Below are 19,613 nucleotides of genomic sequence, written 5' to 3' on the forward strand. Positions count from 1 at the left end.
TTATTAGCCAAGAGAAAGGAGGTTCACAGCGGTCTGTAGGTTCTCATAACTGTTCAGTGTCTACAGAGATGGTCTAGAATTCCGGGAAAACACTCAGAAGCTAGTACTGACATTACATTTCTTCAAGTTTCGTTTTCTCCAGCTCCAATTTTTTATCTTATCTCTGCACTTGTGCCAGCGCAAAATGGCTAGGGATGTAGTTTAGTGGTATAACTATTGCCTAGAATGTATGAGGCCTTGTGTTCATTTCTCAGGGGGAAAATAAAAGCCTTTGTCACATATTATTCTCAGTTTAATGGTCTTCATTTGTTGTATGCACACAGTTTATAGTCCCGAAGTCGATAATGTTCACTAAAGCTACGCACTTCTAATCAGTCTTTCTTATTTTTTACTAATAGTTAAATAAAAACCTTTTACATAGCATGTGATATGGAATGTGCTCTGCATAAGTAGGCTTATTAATGTTCCTAAAGGCCAGGGTGACAAGTGCCATTGTTATCATAACTTTACAAATGTGATTCTAAAGAATGGAGTGGTGACTGGCTTAGAATGTGCCAGAACAATGCTATGAAGCCAAGCAAACTACAATCACTATTCATGCATAGCTTAAAGATCTAAATACATTGATGTGGTTGCATGTTGTGGGCCACATCGAAGTCGGAATGGCCCCTGGCATTTTGCCAGAAGTAATGATTGAGAGGCGAGCCATTAAGACGACGCTGGATTGATTCAATTGTATATAGACCCCTTCTGTCTGCCTCGGGCTCCCGCTACTTTGGAATTCTCAAGAGGATTCCTGGGGAGTTCGTGTTCATTGGTGAAGTTCCAGTGGTGGGAGTTCCAGTTGGTGTTGCGTGCCTGAGAGGGGCCACGTGGGTAGCGCTCGGGAGAGATCCCGGGGAGGGTGCGTGGAGTGCTGTTGGAGTTCAGGCAATAAAGTTTCCTGTTTGAACATACAAGTGCTTTGTGGCGGCTTGATGATTTGTGCCCAGCCAGACTGCAGCATTTGGTGGCCCAGGCGGGGAACGCCTGAAGCTTCGGGGTAAGTGAAATTGCTTGCTCCTGAGGGAAGGCGAGAGAATGGGTGACCATTTCAAAAAACAATGTGTTCTTATTTTAATTTGTTTTGTTTTTGTTTTAAGCTGCCTGTCCCTAGAACTTTCTCAGGCAAACTGGGTAAAATGGTTTGCTCAAGGTTTGAAATTGTTCGGCCCTGAGAAGAGATAGAGATAGACCACGAAAATACATTTCAAGAAAACAGGAAAATTGATACAACGATTTTTTGTTCCGATTTTGTTTCATTCTGTTTCGGTTTTGTTTTGTGTTATCTTGTTGGGTTGCATTATCTTTATAGTAGATTAGAAATTAGTAAAAAACAAACTGAAAGAGTGTTAAGTAAATTGTTAGAGGTTCTGACTATGGAGGAAGACATTTTAGACCAAGTAAAAGAGAAGGTCTCTCGAGCTAGTCAGACAGAGGAAGAAAATGAGGAAGGACTATCAGGCTAAAAGTTAAAACAGGAGGCTGCTACTAACACCTTTCTATCACCAGAGGGCGTAAGTGTCCAACGAACAGCTCCACCTATACAGACAACATATGCTGGGGGGCCCCCAACCGCCGTAGTTGATAGATGGGATCCTGAGACAGGACCTCAAAGATTAGCATGCCCTGTACTTGATCAGGCAGGAGGGCAGCAAATTCACCGTGCTTTAGATTTCAAAACAGTGAAGCAGTTAAAGGAGGCTGTAACAACCTATGGTCCCCAAGCACCCTTCACTGTAAGCATGGTCGAATCCATTAACAACTTGGACATGACGCCAGCAGATTGGGCTAGAATGTGTAAAACTGTGCTAAATGGAGGGCAGTATTTGTTATGGAAGGTTGCCAACGAAGAATTTTGCACGGAGATGGCTGGGCAATATGCAGCAGCCAGTTATCCTCAGCGAAACCTAGATATGTTGTTAGGAAAAGGACCTTATGAGGATCAGCAGCAACAAATTAGATATGATCCTGCTATATACTCACAAATTGCTGCAGATGCAGTTAGGGCATGGAAGACTTTACAAGGACATGGAGATTTACAATGTCAGTTACCTAAGGTAATACAGGGAGCTAATGAATCTTACGCTGAATTTGTAGATAGGCTTATTCAAATAGCTACCAGAGTTTTGGGGGATATAGAACAAGCAATGCCATTAATAAAACAACTGGCATATAAGCAAGCAAATCGTTGGTGCAAAGAGGTCATTAGACCAAGGAAAAATGAAGATTTAAACACATATATTAAATTATGTAGAGAAATTAATGAACAAGGGCAAGTCTTGGCAGCTTCAGTACAACAGGCTTTCGTTACCAGGCCAAAAACATGCTGCAAATGTGAACAAACAGGACATTTTAAAAGCAATTGTCCCATAGGAAGATGGTTTAACAAAACTAGGTATAAAAGAGGTAGAATACCGGGTATTTGCCCATGATGCCGTAGAGGGAGACATTGGGCTAATGAATGCCATTCTCAACCACCATAGAGGGTACTCCATTATCAAAAAATGGACAAGAACCAGGTGTTTACCCATGATATCATGGAGAAAGGCATCAGGCTCCATTGCCAAAAAACGGACAGGGGGGCCCAATGCTCTGGGGCCCACGACCACAAATATACGGGGCACTGGAGGAACCCAGCAACACCATGGAAGAACCCAGCAACACCATCAGGGTAGTGCTCAGGACACATTATCCATCAGATCTCTCATCAGACAAACCAGAGGGAGCACAGGGTTGGACATCTGCACCTCTGCCAGAGCAGTACTAACTCCACAGATGGCAGTTCAAATCATTCCCACAGGAGTAAAAGGACCTCACACGCCCACTGGCACCAAGGCCAAATTTGGGGGCCAACAGACATGAGGTAAAGAACCTCATCCCTCCACTGGCACCAAGGACAAATTTGGGGGCCAACAGAAGTGAGGCAAAGAACCTCACCCCCCCACACTGGTGCAAAGGCCTATCCACAAGTAAGGCTTTATGCTGGACCTGTAGTCAATGATGGGTAGATCCGATTACAATGGTACCAATCTAGACAGGAGGCTGACGCCTTGAGGTCAGCTGATCCAATGACGGGTAAGACCATATGTAGAATTGGACAACCTAAACAGGCATGGTGCCTAAGCCACATTGCTTATTGTTTGATTAAACAGAAGGGGGGAGATGTTGAGGGCCACAACTGAGTCCGAATGGCCCCTGGCATTTTGCCAGAAGTAATGGTTGAGAGGCGAGCCATTAAGATGATGCTGGATTGATTCAATTGTATATAGATCCCTGCTGTCCGCCTCGGGCTCCCGCTACTTTGGAGTTCTCAAGAGGATTCCTGGGAAGTTCGTGTTGGTTGGTGAAGTTCCAGTGGTGGGAGTTCCGGTTGGTGTCGGGTGCCAGAGAGGGGCCACGTGGGTGGCGTTTGGGAGAGTTCCCGGGGAGGGTGCATGGAGTGCTGTTGGAGTTCAGGCAATAAAGTTTCCTGTTTGAACATACAAGTGCTTTGTGATGGCTCAGTGATTTGTGCCCAGCCAGACTGCGGCAGTTGCATCATTGTTATATGCTGATTTTAAGTCCTTTGGGTTTGGACCCAGGAGGGGATAGCTGGGTCAAATGGTGGTTCCATGCCACATTTTCTGAGGAATCTCCACATTGCTTTCCATAAAGGTTGCAGCAATTTGCAGGCCCCCCAGAAATGTATGAGTTTGCCTTTTCCCCACATCCTCACCAACATTTATATTTGCCTGTATTCGTGAATATTGCCATTCTGACTGGGGCTAGATGAAATCTTAGAGTAGTTTTGATTTGCATTTCTCTAATTGCTAAGGATGTTTAACATATTTTCATATATTTGTTGATCAATTGTACTTGTTCTCCTGTGAAATGTCTGTTCAGTTCCTGAGTCCATTTACTGATTGGGTTATTTACTTTTTTGGTGTTAGAGTGTTTGAGTTATTGATATATCTTGGAGATATATCAGAGGTGCATGTGGTAATGATTTTCTCCCTTTCTGTTCGCTCTCTCTTCATTTTAGTTTGAATCGCATCCCATCTATTGATTATGTTTTAATTTGTTCAAATTAGTTATACATGATAGAAGAATGCATTTTGATTCATTCTACACAAAAGGAGCACACCTTTTCATTTCTCTGGTTGTGTACAATGTAGAGTCACACCACATGTGCAGTTATACTTGTACCTAGGCTAATGATGTTCATCTCATTCCACCATCTCTCCTGCCCCCATGTCCCCTCCCCTTCCCTCTCTCTGCTTTGTGCAATCAGTGTTCCTCTATTCTCCAGCTCCCCCAATTATGGATCAGTATCCACTTATCAGACAGTACATTCAGCCTCTGGGTTGTTGGGATTGGATTACTTTCCTTAGCATGATATTTCCAGATCCTTCCATTTACCTTCAAACACCATAATTTTATTCTCTTTTAAAGCTGAGTAATTTTCCATTGTGTATACATACCACAGTTTCTTTATCCAAGTGCAAGTTGAAAAATGGGAGTTCAAAACCCAATTGAGTCTAATGTATGAAAGATGATATATCATGAGCTCTGTAATGTTTTCAACAATCAATTAAAAAAAAAGAAAAAGACATAAAGAGGATTCTATAGTTTTTAGGTGGTGTGTGATATACGCTCCGTTTTTCATCTGCCCTGAAATGATCATTAAAATTTGCCAAAAGTACAAACTCTTCCAGTGTGTTTTGTTGGCCACATGACATAAGGAGAGATGTGAAAGAAAAGTGTGTAAGGGAAGGGGAGAAGGGATAAGGCAGGGTAATAGATTTGGTGGATACAATCAAAGTTTGTTAGATATGTGTATGAAAATGTCACAGGGGAACCCATTATTTTGTACAATTAATATGCTCTAATAAATATAATGAAATGTTTTTATTAAAAGTTTTGTGATGAAATGTAGAACTGTGGAACCAACTCACACAGCCCTGGGAGTCCAAAGAAAGGGAAGTGAAAAAGGTGTGCATGTGACGTAGTATCAACGTCATGGCTCTTTGCACAACAGACATTGAAAGGTTGGCAGCATCAGCATTCTCCACGAGTGGAGTTTTGGATAATGTTGCTGACAACATACAGCATATATATAGTTATCTATGCATATATATAGTTTTATTCAACTATAAATATTCAGCAAAATGTTCTAAGATCACCAATTCTTTGAGTGTGGTTAGAAACTTCACAAAATATGTATATTCCCTGTTTGCTTGCAAACAGAAAACTGTACAATCCACTCATACACTATTATAAGGCCTGAAGCAAAGACATTCATGCCAATACCTACACTACCAAAGTCTTTAGAAAAGACAGGGGAGGTATTCAGTTTTAGAAGCCATAAAATTGGAGGGCTGACATGTCACCTGAATTGCTGAGTTATGAAACTGGCCAATAGCACATAAACACACACATTCACATCACATATAACTAGATACATGAGAACACCTTTTAAAATTCTCTCAAATATCTCTGCTTGCAATACACATGATAAAATGTTTCAATGAAAGAGCAAATACTAATCTCCAAGAAACAAAGCAGAGTGAGATAAATGAGCCAAAATATGTATGGGTAGAGATCAACCCATGTGGAGAGGCAGTGTTCCCAAGAACTTTTAATTAAACCACTCCTATTTAACAAGATATACATAAGAAAGAGAGAAAGAGAGAAATATTTGGTCTTATTTTGTTTGTGTGGAACTTTTAATATTTTTCTCTGTGAATGCTTAATAACTCGAGTCTGTGAAATAAATTAGCAATAGTGAGAGTTATGGCTTCAATCTTAAATGTTCCCCCAAGTCTCATTTTTTGAAAGTTTGATTCCCAATTTGATTGGATCATGAGGGCTCAGACTTCATAAGTAGATTAGTCCACAGATTCATCATTTGAATGAGAAATTAGGAGGTGGCAGAAACTGTAGAGGGAAGGGCCCATTAGGAGGGAATGGGTTTTGGATGCATAATTTTGGGGACCCTATCTTGTGCTTGGTCTCTCTCTCTCTCTCTCTCTCTCTCTCTCTCTCTCTCTCTCTCTCTCATTCTGTCTGTCTCTCTCTTTATCTCACCTTCCCATATTCCCACCTGTGATTCCCATCTGCAATGTGTTGAACTACTAGCATCCACCATGCCCTTCCACCATGATGTATTGCCTTACCACAGGCCCAGAAGGAATGGAGTCAGCCAACCACACACGGAAACCTCTAAATCTGTGAGACAAAACACATGTTTTATTCTCTAAGTTGATTTCCCCAGGTATTTTTTCCCAGTGACAAAAACTGACTAACATAGAAAATTGATGCCAAATAGAGAGGTCATTCTTGTGACAATACTTGACCATGTAGCTCAGAGCCTTTGGAACTGGTTTGCAAGAAGAGTTTGGAAGTTTTGGTGATACAGGCTAGAAACCTCCTAGAAAGTTAGACGCAGAGCTTAATGGACAATTCTGGTATGAGCTCAGAAGACCAGAATGCTGATGAAAATTCACAAAGTACAGACAGTGCTGATGAGTTTCCACATGGGAATGAGGACACTATTGGTAAATGAACTAGAGGCCATGTGTGTCACATTATGTCAAAGAACTTGTCTACATTTTGTCCATGCACTGAGATTTTTGTGAGATACCCTGAGGGCATATTAAGAATTAGTTGGGCCTCACCTATCATAGCAACATACATGCCCCTGCCTGAATGCTGTATTGCATTAAAGGTGATAAACTAATTAATTAGATGGAGAATATTTCCAGGGAATACAGCATTCAGGCAGGGGCATGTGTGTTGCTGATGGTTATGAGTCCCATTTCCTGTAAGAAAAGAGTAAGAAGCTGAGCAGAAAGCTTTGAACAACTTTCAGTTTGGCCAGAAAAGCAAATGTACAATTGGGCCCAAGGAAGTGGACACTAAAGAGATTACCCCTACTAAAGAAAAGCGAAGGACTATGCAGTAGGACAATGAGATGCTTTGAGGGCATATTAAGCATTAGTTGGGTCCCACCCATCACAGCTCAAGGGTGTAAAAGTGTAAACTGTTTCAAAAAACTTTGGTTGAAAAGAGACCATGTGATGCCCTATGTGCAGAGGGCCAACTAGGGAATTGTCTCAATGGGATGCCTTTCCCCATATTCAGCCATCCAGGCACTCAGAGATCACACAGTCAAGGTCCCAGGTGTCTGGACTACTACCTCCACTGGTGGCAAACCTTGGCATTATCCAGGTGGTGCTAGCTTGGCAGGAATGCAGAATGTCAGAGTTATGGGGTCATGGAAGCTTCCACTAACATTTCAAAAGAAAGCCTAGGGTCCCAGGCAGTGTGTGTCAAGGTTGGAATCCATGAGGGCAGCCCCTTAGTGGATGACATATGAAGCTGTGAGAATGAAGCCAAAACTGCAGTGGAGACCTCAGGGACTTAAAGATGCCAGGAAAATGGAACATCTGCCCAGGAAAGCTGTAGGCAGCAAAGACAGCCAGCCCAACAGAGAGGCCCTGTGTGCTGGAGAGGCCCTGTGCGCTGTGACCAGCAAGTCCACATAGCTAGGACTGCCCAGCTCTTTGGAATTCACATTTCACTGTCTCATGGCCTAGTTGTTTGACACGGACCAACAGGATTTCATGATTGCCCAGCTGGGTTTCAGTCTTGCTTTGGCCTCATCATTTCTTCAATTGTCAGCATTTCTCTTTTTTGAAATGGAAATGTTTACTTTGTACATATCTCACCATTTGATAATGGGAATGTGAAACACACTTTATTAATTTTGAAAGAGGCTTACAGATAAGAGCTGCCTTGAGTCTGAGAAGAGTCTTTGGACCTGGACTTTTGGGCAATGCAGAGACCATTAAAACTATAGGGACAATTTGGGATGGACTAATAGTATTTTTCATTATGAGATGGACATGTAGTTGGGTGAAATGTTATGAGTGGACAGGAAGTGTACCTCAAATTCAAATGAGTTGAAGGTTTGGTTCCCAATGTAGCAATGTAGAGAGGTAGGAGTTTGAGGGAATGGCAGATCATGAGGGTTCTTACCTCATCAATGGATTACTCCATTGAGGGATTCAAGGCCATGTGACTATTGGGAGTTGGTAGAACCTACAGGAAGTAAACCTACTGGGAAGGTGTGGGTCCTTGGGCATGAGTCCTTGGGGGCTATATCATGTCCCTGAACCCTTCCTCACTCTCTGCTTCCCTGTTGCCATGAGGTGAACGGCTTTCCTCCATCACACCCTTCTGCCATGATGATCTGCTTCATCTCAAGCCTAAAGCAATGGAGCCAGCTGACCATGAATTGAAACCTCTGAAATTATGAGCCAAAATAAATCTTTCCTTCTTTCCATTGTTCTTCTCAGGTATTTTGAAAAAGTGATGATAATCTGATTAACAAAGAGAGATTATGGGGGTGGGGTGGGGAGATACACAACTACTAGTGTGCTCAAACATGAGGCCATGACAAAAGAACAAGTCTCAAAGGCAGATGTGATATTGAGGCTTAAGTAACCTGCTAACAGGGAAGAAGAGAAGAGGGAAGAGGACTGTAGGCAATCTTAGAGACACAGTAAGTAATGATTAAAGAGAATAAATGGATGAAGAAACAGAAAACCACTTGTGAAACATTCTCTGTGGAATTTGAGTGAGCCTTGGGGGCAGATATTACCTTGTGAGAAAATCCATCTGAGTTTGCATATACTCCTTATCATCACTTCTGCCACAGAAAGTGAGATTTCAGGATGCTGTGGAAAGCAAATGTACTCACTTTTTGGTTCTGATTTTAAAGCAGATTAAATAAAATCTTCTCCCCTGCATTTGGGAGGTGAGAAACAAGGTATGAGGTACTAGGATTCTGAGGCCCAATCTAAGCATCTCAGCATGTCAAGGGACCAATCTTTGTCAGTTTTGTTTTAGGTAGCTTTTTTTTTTCTACTGTGACTAAAAGACCTGACAAGAACAAATTTAAAATGGGAAAATATATATATATATTTTTTTTGCGAGATGTAGGGGGGCTTGCAGTTTCAGAGGTCTCAAACCATAAATGGCCAACTCCATTGTTTGTGTGAGGGGTGGTGAAATGTTAGGGCAGAAGGGCATGAGGACGAAAACAGCAGCTCAGAATGTGACAATCAGGAAACAGAGATACACTAAGCTTGGCTCACCAGAGACAAAATACACACCCCAAAAGCACACTTCCACCAACCCACTTCATCCAGCCTCACCCTACCTGCCTACAGTATCACCCAGTTAATTCATTCAAGTGAATTCACGCACCGATTAGGTTAAGGCTCTCCTAACTAGACATTTCACCTCTAAACTTTCTTGCATTGCCTCTCCCATGAGCTTTTGAGGGACACATCACAACTTAGTCATAACACACTTTCTCACCCCTAACACACTCACTCCTAAACCAAGTTGATCATTTATTTCTGTCAAACTGACTCACATATAAGAATCAGAAAGCTTTTTACTACGTTAGGAAGCCTCTTTATATGCTATACCAGATACCCCTGCACCGAGAAAGCTAAGTAAAAGCAGAACTGCCTCCCTCAATCCTCTTCTTCTCTAAGCAGTCCAGATACTAGACACCAACCTCCATGAGAGTCCACAAAGGGCTCTTGCTCCTTGGTAGGGTGTGGGGCAAATGTATTTCCCAACGCTGGCCAGTCACTGGGTTTCTGCACCTAAGAAGGACATATGGTCCAGCAATATAGTCACTGGTAATGTGCTTTTGACAAATCAACACTCATCCGAGAAGCATAAAATGCTGCATTTGGACTTGCACCATGACTCTTGACCACACAACTGTGAGGGAAAAGCCAAAAAAGAAAAAAAAAAACATCTTCAGGAATTTCCATGTCTTATCTCATATTCCCTTTATCCCAGTTCAATTGCCTGATGTTCTTCTCTGTTTGAGAACAATATTGTTTTTATGTTCAGGCCACAGGGAAAACATGGTTGACTGTGGTACCGAAATTATACATGACAGGCCCAGCACATTCAGATTCAGCTTTCCAGAGAAGGAAGTCTGACACCTCCTCCCAATAAAGGGCTTTGCCATGATTAAATGAACTGAGGCTGGGGTGAGTTTGCTCTCTGTAAGCTATTGGAGAGCCATGACATCACCACACAAGCCAGGAGAAGGGAGAAATTTCCAGAGAAAGTTAGGAAAAGCAGAGCTCAGCAGAACATCAGTAAAAAGAACCGAAGCTGTACCCATAATCTTACATGCAGCACAGGAGTATTCTTCTTGGGTTCTGCCTATGAATTCAGAAGATTGCACAGGCAGGTAAAGGCAGAGCAAGGACAGTTTTCATGACACCAAGGGGACTTCACACAGCTCTGAAGAATGTTCTCGTATGCATGGCTGTGAGAACCATTTCTGGGGAATCAGATCACCTTAAGGGGCTAGAGTAGAGAGCCTCATCACTGAGAAACACATTGTCATTCAGCCCCAATGTGCTCTGTTTGAAGGCTCAGAATGCTGGCACATTGGGCTTCTCTCTTCCTATGAATAAACAAGGGTTAATAGATCATTTAGGACTCTCTAGAAGGTAAGCAAAAGATAGACTACTTAGTAAAACAACCTCTCTGAGAAAGGCAGCACACTTGGAATAAGACTTCATTCAGATAATTATAGAATTTTACGCCATATCTGAACAATCCCTATTCCAGATGGGCAAAGGGGAGGCATGACTTCTCCAAGTTCACACAGCCATTTCCATAGGTCCTCCTGACTCGGGGGACTCTGAAGTAACTCCCAAGTCCTTGCACCCAGAATGTCCCCCAGGCTGGGAGACAGGAATTCACACCTCAGAACAACTGCTGTCACCAGCCTTCTCTCATCCAGTTCTCAGAAGGAAACAAAGAAGGAATTTCTATCTCTGCTTAAGTTTCAGTTTCTTTGACCAGGAACATGCCAAGTTGAGTTGCACTTTTGACTTTCAGATTCCAGTTCCAAATTGCAAGGACACACCTTCAAATTATATCATCTGTTGCTTATAAAGCCTTGAGGTTTCACTATAAGAAGACCTACACACCAGCAACCAGATCTCTGACAAACCTACTTGACTGAAAATACTTCAGAACTGCAACCTCATTTACAGCAACCATGAGGTGAAAATTTCTCTGCTATTTATTCGTTTATTTTTAAATTAATTAATGTATTTATTTTAATTAGGTATATATGACAGCAAAATGCATTTTGCTTTTGTAGACAATTGCAGCGTAACTTTTCATCTCTCGTTGTACATGATGTAGCATCACACCATATATGCAATCATACATGTACCTAGGGTAATGACTTCTATTGCATTCCAACATCTTTCGTGCCCCCATTCCCTTTCCCCATCTCTCCCTCCCCTTTGCCTAATCAGTATTCCTCCATTTATCCCATGACTGCACCCTCATTTCTCTGCTTTTTTGCCATTATGTCTTAAGGATTAGAAGCAATGTTAATCAATATTATCTCAACAGGTTGATTTTCAGGCATCCTAAATTTTCTATTTGAGTATCTGTTCATAGACTGATGTGTACATGTGAGTGTGTAACCCGCTAGTGCATTCATACCAGAACTTGAGCTGTTGTATTAGTGTAGGCATTTTCGTTTCTGTTGGCCTTATGAAGCTGTCTTCATGCTTCATAAAGAAAGACAGGAAAAAGGGAGAGAGTTTGCAGGAAAGGAGAAAATCATTCCAGATTGCGAGATTTTTTTCATCACACTATTTTCCATCTAGGGAAAGGAGATCAGTTTGTCGGATCTCTGATTAGAGACATCTCTTTCTCTTCATTCCTCATTTTGCTGGAAAATTAGGACCCACACAGCAATATGAGCTTCAGTGGAACCTCCCAGATGTCTGGGGAGATACTGTGGGGATGGGGTGGGAGAAGCTCATGGCCTTCTTCTGGAGACTCCTCAACTCACCTTCTGAGGGGCCAACTCTGATGAAGCTGTGATTAGATTGAATTTGATCAGATCACATTTCCTGGGGCTGCCCATTACCTGCAGGTTCTTGGCATCCACCTGTCCATGGGTCTTGGCTGGACTTCTGAGCTTAGGAACATTCACATCTTCCTTACAGGAAGGGCTAAATGGGAATTTCTCTATGGTCCCAACCGAATCTTAAATCAAGCAACTACTCAGATCAAAAGATAAAAATCCTCTAGTTAATATTGACTTGCAAATGTCCCCTAAGAGTTCCACTGGGCAAAATTTGAGAAAGGCAGAATTTCCAGGAACTACAAAACCACAAGTCAACCCTGTGTAAAATATATACTTGTAACTGATATCTAAAATGAGAAATAGTAATAATACCAAAGGATATATGATAGTTATCTCATCCTCAATAATTATTCAATGCCAGACTGTTTTCTAAAACTGTTTTGTAAATTATTACATTTAAATCTTAAAAGAAAACAATGAGAAAATCATTTATCCTCATGTTGAAAGGTGGGGGTGATATCAGATTTAGATAAGCTAAGGTCACCCAGTCCATTAGAGGTGGAGCTGAGATATGAAAAAGACAGTTCATTAAACTCTTAAGCCTATTGCTCCAAAAGAGTTACAATGCAGGTTCCTGACCTCATTTCAGATGACATCCTAATGAGTTCTAAAATTTTAATTTCAATATGTACCAGGAAAGAAATATGTGTAAAATGCGACATTATTTGCCATTTAAAAATTTTAAGCACTACAATTTATTGGTATTTAGCACCTTCACCGTGTTGTGGGAGCATCACCATGATGTAGTTTAAGGATGTCTAATAACTGTGAGAAAACACCTTGTATACATTGTCACTTCCTACTCGGCCCTTGCTCCAGGCCCCAGCAAATTTTCTGCATTTGCCTATTTGGTTCTGTCACATGAATGGACATGTACAAGGATCATCCCACAGGGCGGTCTTCTTTCTCTTTTTCTCCCCACCCACTGGTTACAGTGCCCCTGAAGCTCCCCAATTCCTGTTCTCCCTGCAAGGGGTCTTGCTGTCTTTTCTCTGGGATCTGTTAGTGAGAACTTGCTTCTGTTATTTCCCCTGTGTCTTGGAGTGGCTGCCTCTGTGTCTCTCCTGATGGACATGTCTGCAGTGGAGAGTGGTTACTTTGTTGTGAAGAAGGTAGAGAAGGTCCAACAGAAGCCACTGGATGGTTTTCCAGTATAAACAGGTTTCCTGTGAGGGGACAGAGGACACCTGGTCATGGGTCAGACACACAGGTATTGAGCTATACACCAGGATGAAGAAGTAGCCACTGAAGGCACACTGCAGATATCCAGGAACAAATACCATGAAGTTACATTAGAGCAGGACTAGAGTTTACAATCACTTCCAGGAGAAATCTCAAAACCAAAAGAAAAAAAAAATGAACACTACAATGTCCTTTTGTCCTGTATCCCTTCATCTGCCATAAATTTGCTTTTTTGGAGGGGGCAGCACTGAACATTGAACCCAGGACCTCTCTCAGGTGAGGCAAGCACTCTACCATAGAGCTACATTCCTAGCCCTTTTTCACATTTTATCGTGATAAGGGCTTTCCCTGACTTGTCCAGGGTAGCCTCAGGCTTGCAGTCCTCTTGCCTCAGCCTCTTGATAAGCTGGATTACAGGCACACACACCTACACCTGGGGACCATCATGATTTAAAGGCTCTTCCCTATTGTAACATGTATCAGCCTTTGTTGCTTTCCATGGCTGAATAATATCCAGTTGTGTGGGTATATGACATCTGCTTATCCATTTATCAATTTATGAACATTTGGGTAGTTGTCACCTTTGGCTATAGACAGTGCTGCAATAAACATCCATGCACAAGTGTTGCTTTCAAACCTGTTTCCAATTGTTTTGAGCATCAATGAATGCTAAAGATACACCCATTTCAGATAGTGGTTGCAAATACTTTCTATCATTTCTGGGAGCTCTTTTCTCACTCTGTTGATGGTAACCTTTGATGCACAAATTTCTTCATTTTGGTCAAGTCCAACTCATCCCTTTTTCTGTTGTTTCCTGTGATTTGGTTGTCACAGCCAAGAAAGCATTGCCAAATGCAATGTCAAGAAGCTTTTCCCTTTTATTTTCCTCTGCAAGTTTTATTGTTTTAGTCTCACATTTAGGTTTTTAATCTATTATGAGTCATTTGATATACTGAATACGGTAGGGGTCCAACACACTGTTGTACAACTGGTGTTCTAGTTTTCCACAACAGTAGTTGTAAAGACTGTCCTTTACCCCAGTCAGTGGCCTTGACATTCTTGTCAAAAATTGCTTCACCAGAGTTCTGAACTGAATTTTATCCCCTCCCTAAATCACAAGTTCAAATCTCTAAATACTCTCCTTAATGTGACAGTCTCTTGATACAGAGTCTAGGAGGAGGAGATAGGAATGATTGAGGGGAAATATTTAGGATGAGGCCTTACTTCTCTAGGGCCAATTTCTTTAGAAGAAGGGGAAGAGACACCCATCTTCTCTGGGTCCATGGGACAGGGAAAGATGGCCAAGTGAGCATGTAACATAAAAGTGGCAATCTAAAAATCAGGGGGGCAGCCCTTGCTAGGAACTACAGGCACACACTTGAACTGGCATTTGTAGCTTCCAGAACTGTGAGAAGATGTCCACCACCAGATGCTATATTATTATGACAGCCTGGGCTGACTAATGTCATCCTATAGTCAAGTGCTTATTTCCAGGCTCTCTCTTTTCTTGCATTGGTCTACGTGTTTCTACTTGCTTTCATACGGTCCTTATGCCATACCATAATGTTTTGAGTACTCAAGCTTTAATGTAACCTCTGAAGTCAGAAAGTGTGAGAGGTCCAGCTTTGTTCTTTGTTCTCAAGATTATTTTGGTTATTTCAGTCCCTTTGAAATACCACATGAATTTTAAGATGACATTTTGTACTCTTTTTTTTATTGGTTGTTCAAAACATTACAAAGCTCATGACATATCATCTTCCATACATTTGATTCAAGTGGGTTATGAACTCCCCTTTTTTACCCCAAATACAAGTTGCAGAATCACATCGGTTACACATCCACATTTTTACATAATACCTTCATATTAATGACTGTTGTATTCTGCTACCTTTCCTATCCCCTACTATCCCTCCTCCCCTTCCCTCTCATTTTCCCTCTCTATACCATCTGCTGTTGTTAAATTCTCTCCCTTGTTTTTTTTTTTGTGGAAATGGAAAAAGACCCTCATTGTTACACAAAATTACATATAAGAGTTTGTGAGGGGAAAGGGAAAAAAAAACATTTTGTACTCTTGAAAGAAACTTTCATTGGAACTTTGGTAGGGATTGCACTGCATCTGTAGCTCATTTAGGGCAGTACTGACAACTTAGCAATATTAAAATTCTGGCCCATGTATTTGGGATGTCTTTCACATTTTTGTGTGTCTTCTTTCTTTCTAAAATAACTTGCAGTGTTCAGTATAATCTCCTTTGCCTTCTTGATGGAGTTTATAACTAGTACTTCATTCTTCTCCATGCTATTGTAAACAGGATTGTTTTCTTCATTTCTTTTGAATTGTTCATTGCTTGTGTTTAGAAACACAACTGAGTTTTGCATACTGATTTTGCATTCTTCATTTGTTTAGTAGTTGTAACACTTCTTGTGTGGCCTCTTGAGACTGTTGTACATAAAAGATTTATGTTGATTGGAAAAGGTGAAAACCAGAATCCTTATCTTGTTCCAGATGTTGGAAATAGTTTTCATTGTTTCTTCATTGAGGTTAATATTAGCTGTGCATTTTTCATACATAAACTTGCTTGGGTTTAGGATTTTGTTATCCATCTATTGAGTGTTTCTAATCCTGATAGGGAGGTAAATGTTGTCGATGGATTTTCTGCACCATTCGCTCAACCTGACCCTTTTTTCTGTCACTGTGCTAATGATTGTTCACATTTATGATTTTTATGTGTTGAATGACCCATTTGTTTAACATTCTCTAAGTACACGACATTCTTGAAATGATAAAATAACAGACATAAAGAACAAGTTTTTAGTTGTCCATGGCTATGAATTTTTGAGCATGTAGCAGAGGCAGCCACTGGTAGGACTAAAAGGGGTAGATGAGGTGACAATGTGCTGATGGAGTAGATCTCCATATGCATCAGTGTGGTGCTTCCAAAGATTTACTTTGTGAAAGAATGATGGAGCTGCACACATGTTGTGGTACCCAAACTAATTACCTTATATTGATACTGTACTAGAGTTATAAAAGTTATAGTTAATGGGAGAATTTGGGTATAAGATGCACTAGATCTCATCACAACTATCTTTGATTTTATATTTATTCCAAGTAAAAGTTAAAAAAGGCAGGCTCAAGGTTGCTTTTCTGTAATTCCAAGCTATCAGGATGCTATGCCAAGAGAAACCCAGTCTGGGCATTTTAGCAAGACCTTCTATCAAAATAAAATACAAAGGGCTGGGGATATATAGTTCAGTGGTAGAGCAAAGCCTAGACTGTATGGGGCCTTGTGTCATTCCTCAGTGTAGACAAAAAGCCTTTGTCAAATACAGTTCTCAAAAGATTAACATTAAACAGAGACATGAGATGGGAGGGAAAGGGAGAGAAAAGGGAAATTGCATGGAAATGAAGGGAGACCCTCATTGCTATACAAAATTACATATAAGAGGTTGTGAGGGGAATGGGAAAATAAACAAGGAGAGAAATGAATTACAGTAGATGGGGTAGAGAGAGAAGATGGGAGGGGAGGGGAGGGGGGATATTAGGGGATAGGAAAGGTAGCAGAATACAACAATTACTAATAGGGCATTATGTAAAATTGTGGATGTGTAACCGACGTGATTCTGCAATCTGCATTTGGGGTAAAATTGGGGGTTCATAACCCACTTCAATCTAATGTATGAAATATGATATGTCAAGAGCTTTGTAATGTTGTGAACAACCAATAAAAAAATAAAGAAACAAAAAAAATACAGTTCTCAGTGGTTGTTATTGGTTGTATTCATGCCCATTATATTCCTGAAGTCATTAATGTTCACAAAAGTTCTGCATTACCAGTCTCTCTCTCTTATTTTTCAATAATAGTTAAATAAAAACCTCCTAGATAGCATGTGATATGGTGTAAGCTCTTTACATGGATAGGCATATTAATGTTCCAAAATGTCAGTGGGACAAGTGCTATTGTAATCATAATTTTACGAATGAGACTTTGAAGATCAAAGTGGTGGTCTACTTCGAATGTGCCAGAATAACGCTGTGAAGCCAAGGAAATTACACTCACTAATTCATGCATAATTCAAAAATCTATATACCATCAAAATCTGAGTTTGCACTCCTACAGTAATAGAGGTTTCACTGGGTTTTCCCTTATGGCTGTATCTCACCTAACAGAGAAAATCCACTTTTGTTTCACAGTGAGAATGCACATGATCATGGGATCCAGGACAAGCTGCGGCAGTTGAGATGTCACTTCACGTGGGGGCTGGAAATTGAAGATAATGAAATACCGGATTTAGAAGGCAGGGTCATGGAAGAGATTGACACCAGATATAATATAGGGAGGACTCACAACCTCCTGGCCTATGTGAAGCACCTGAAAGGCCAGCATGAGGAGGCCCTGCAGAGCTTGAGAGAAGCTGAAGACTTGGTCCAGAGGGAGCACGCAGACCAGGCAGACCTGAGGAGCCTGGTGACCTGGGGCAACTGTGCCTGGGTGTATCACCACATGGGCAGATTGGCAGAAGCCCAGACTTACCTGGACAAGGTGGAGGACACTTGCAAGAAGTTCGCAAGTCCCTCCCACTACAGGCTGGAGTCTCCTGAGATGGAATATGAGGAAGGATGGGCCTTGCAGAAGTGTGGGAGAAAGAATTATGAGCGGGCCAAGGCCTGCTTTGAAAGGGCTCTGAGAGTGGAGCCTGAAAACCCTGAATTCAGCCTGGGGTTAACCATCTCCTCCTTCCATCTGGATTATGATGATGAAAATGTAATTTCTCTAGAGCCCCTGAGGAGAGCTGTCAGCTTAAACCCAGAAGATGCATATGTTAAGGTTCTCCTTGCTCTGAAGCTTCAGGTTGCAGGACAGGAAAAAGAGGGAGAAGGCTACATTGAGGAAGCTCTGAACAGCACATCCTCCCAGCCCTATGTCTTTCAATATGCAAGCAAATTTTACCGAAAAAAGGGCTATGTGGATAAAGCTATTGAGCTCCTTAAGAAAGCCTTAGAGGCAAGACCCAACTCTGCCTCCCTGTATCACCAGTTAGGGCTTTGCTACAGGGCAAAACTGTTTCAAGTAAAGAATGCAACAAATATGAACCCTATAGGGCAGGAAAGAGAAAATGTGGACAGATTGGTTCAATTGGCTAAAAAAGAATTTCAAGAGACTATAAGATTAAAGCCAAGATTCAAGATAGCGTACACTCATATGGCTGAAATGTATGCAGAAATAGGTCAACAGAGAGAGGCACAGAAAAATTTTCAGTAACCATTATGCATGGACAATATTGCTGACCACATACAGCAAGGCATTCATTACCTCTATGGCAGTTTCCAACAACTTCACATGGAATCTGAAGACAAAGCAATCACCCATTATTTAAAAGGTCTAAAGATACAAGAAATGTCCTTTGCCAGGAAAAAAACTTATAAGTGCTCTGGAAAATCTGGCTAAAAATCGTGTGAACCAGAATGTGAGTGTTGTGGAGAGTGTCAGCCTCCTGGGGCTCAGCCACAAATTGAGAGGGGAGTGAAGGAGGCCCTGCTGTGCTATGAGAGGGCTCTGAGGCTCACTGATCAGCTGAACCCTGTGTTTTGAGGAAGGGGCCCCACCTCCCACTTCATCTACTCACAACAAATAGAACAACAAGCTTCCCTGCTTGCTGCCTCCCAAAATGTATAACTTTTAGTTTTCTGCCCTAACTTAGATAATAACTACCAATCTTTTATAATATTGGTGTGTCTGCTCTGTCTTCAGAACAATACTCTACATTCCAGAAAGACCAGATATGAGGTTATACTACTTATAGAATGTATTATTTTCTAATACATTTTTCCTATATATCCCAAGATTGTAAAGAAAATCAAACAAGAATATTGGGGAAACATGTTGAAAGATAAAAGTGTATTACAAATATCATAGGCTGTTAAACTACTCAATGCGTAGTTATTTAGCGATTTGGAAATGCAATTAAATGGTAGTAACAAGAATTGCACTGAGGTGGTGGTGATGGGGTACCCAGCCTAAAACCGTTCTAGTAAGAAAGCATACTTTTAAAACTTACAGACTTCCTCACAGTGCTTGCCCCTGGGGTGGGACACCCTTCACAACAGTTGAGTCAAGTTCTTTCAGTTAATTCTTATACATTCCCAGCCCTTATTATTTATATATATATATATATATATATATATATTAATTTTGAGACAGAGTCTCTCTAAATTGCTTAGGGCCTAAGTTGTTCACATTATCTTTGAACTTCCAATTCTCCTGCCTTAGCCTCCCAAGTCAGTAGATTGCAGGCATGCACCACTTTGTCCAGCTATTTCCCCCAAAATGTATAACTAATGAAATAAAAAAGTAGGTGGCAACAGCACATGCCCTCACCCCTGCCTGCCTGCTCCTGCCTTCTCCCTGCT

The 19,613-nt window shown here is 41.3% G+C and overlaps 1 pseudogene across 1 annotated transcript; it reads left to right on the forward strand.

The window, feature by feature from the left end:
- Window positions 1-11,035: 11,035 nt before the first annotated feature.
- On the forward strand, window positions 11,036-18,795 carry LOC308634120 (interferon-induced protein with tetratricopeptide repeats 1B-like; annotated as a pseudogene). Its single transcript, XR_014024338.1, has 2 exons — window positions 11,036-11,136; window positions 17,397-18,795. The product of XR_014024338.1 is annotated as an interferon-induced protein with tetratricopeptide repeats 1B-like (transcript).
- The last annotated feature ends 818 nt before the right edge of the window (window positions 18,796-19,613 follow it).

The sequence above is a fragment of the Spermophilus citellus genome, assembly GCF_964194105.1.
Source record: "Spermophilus citellus genome assembly, chromosome: 15".
NCBI lineage: Eukaryota > Metazoa > Chordata > Mammalia > Rodentia > Sciuridae > Spermophilus > Spermophilus citellus.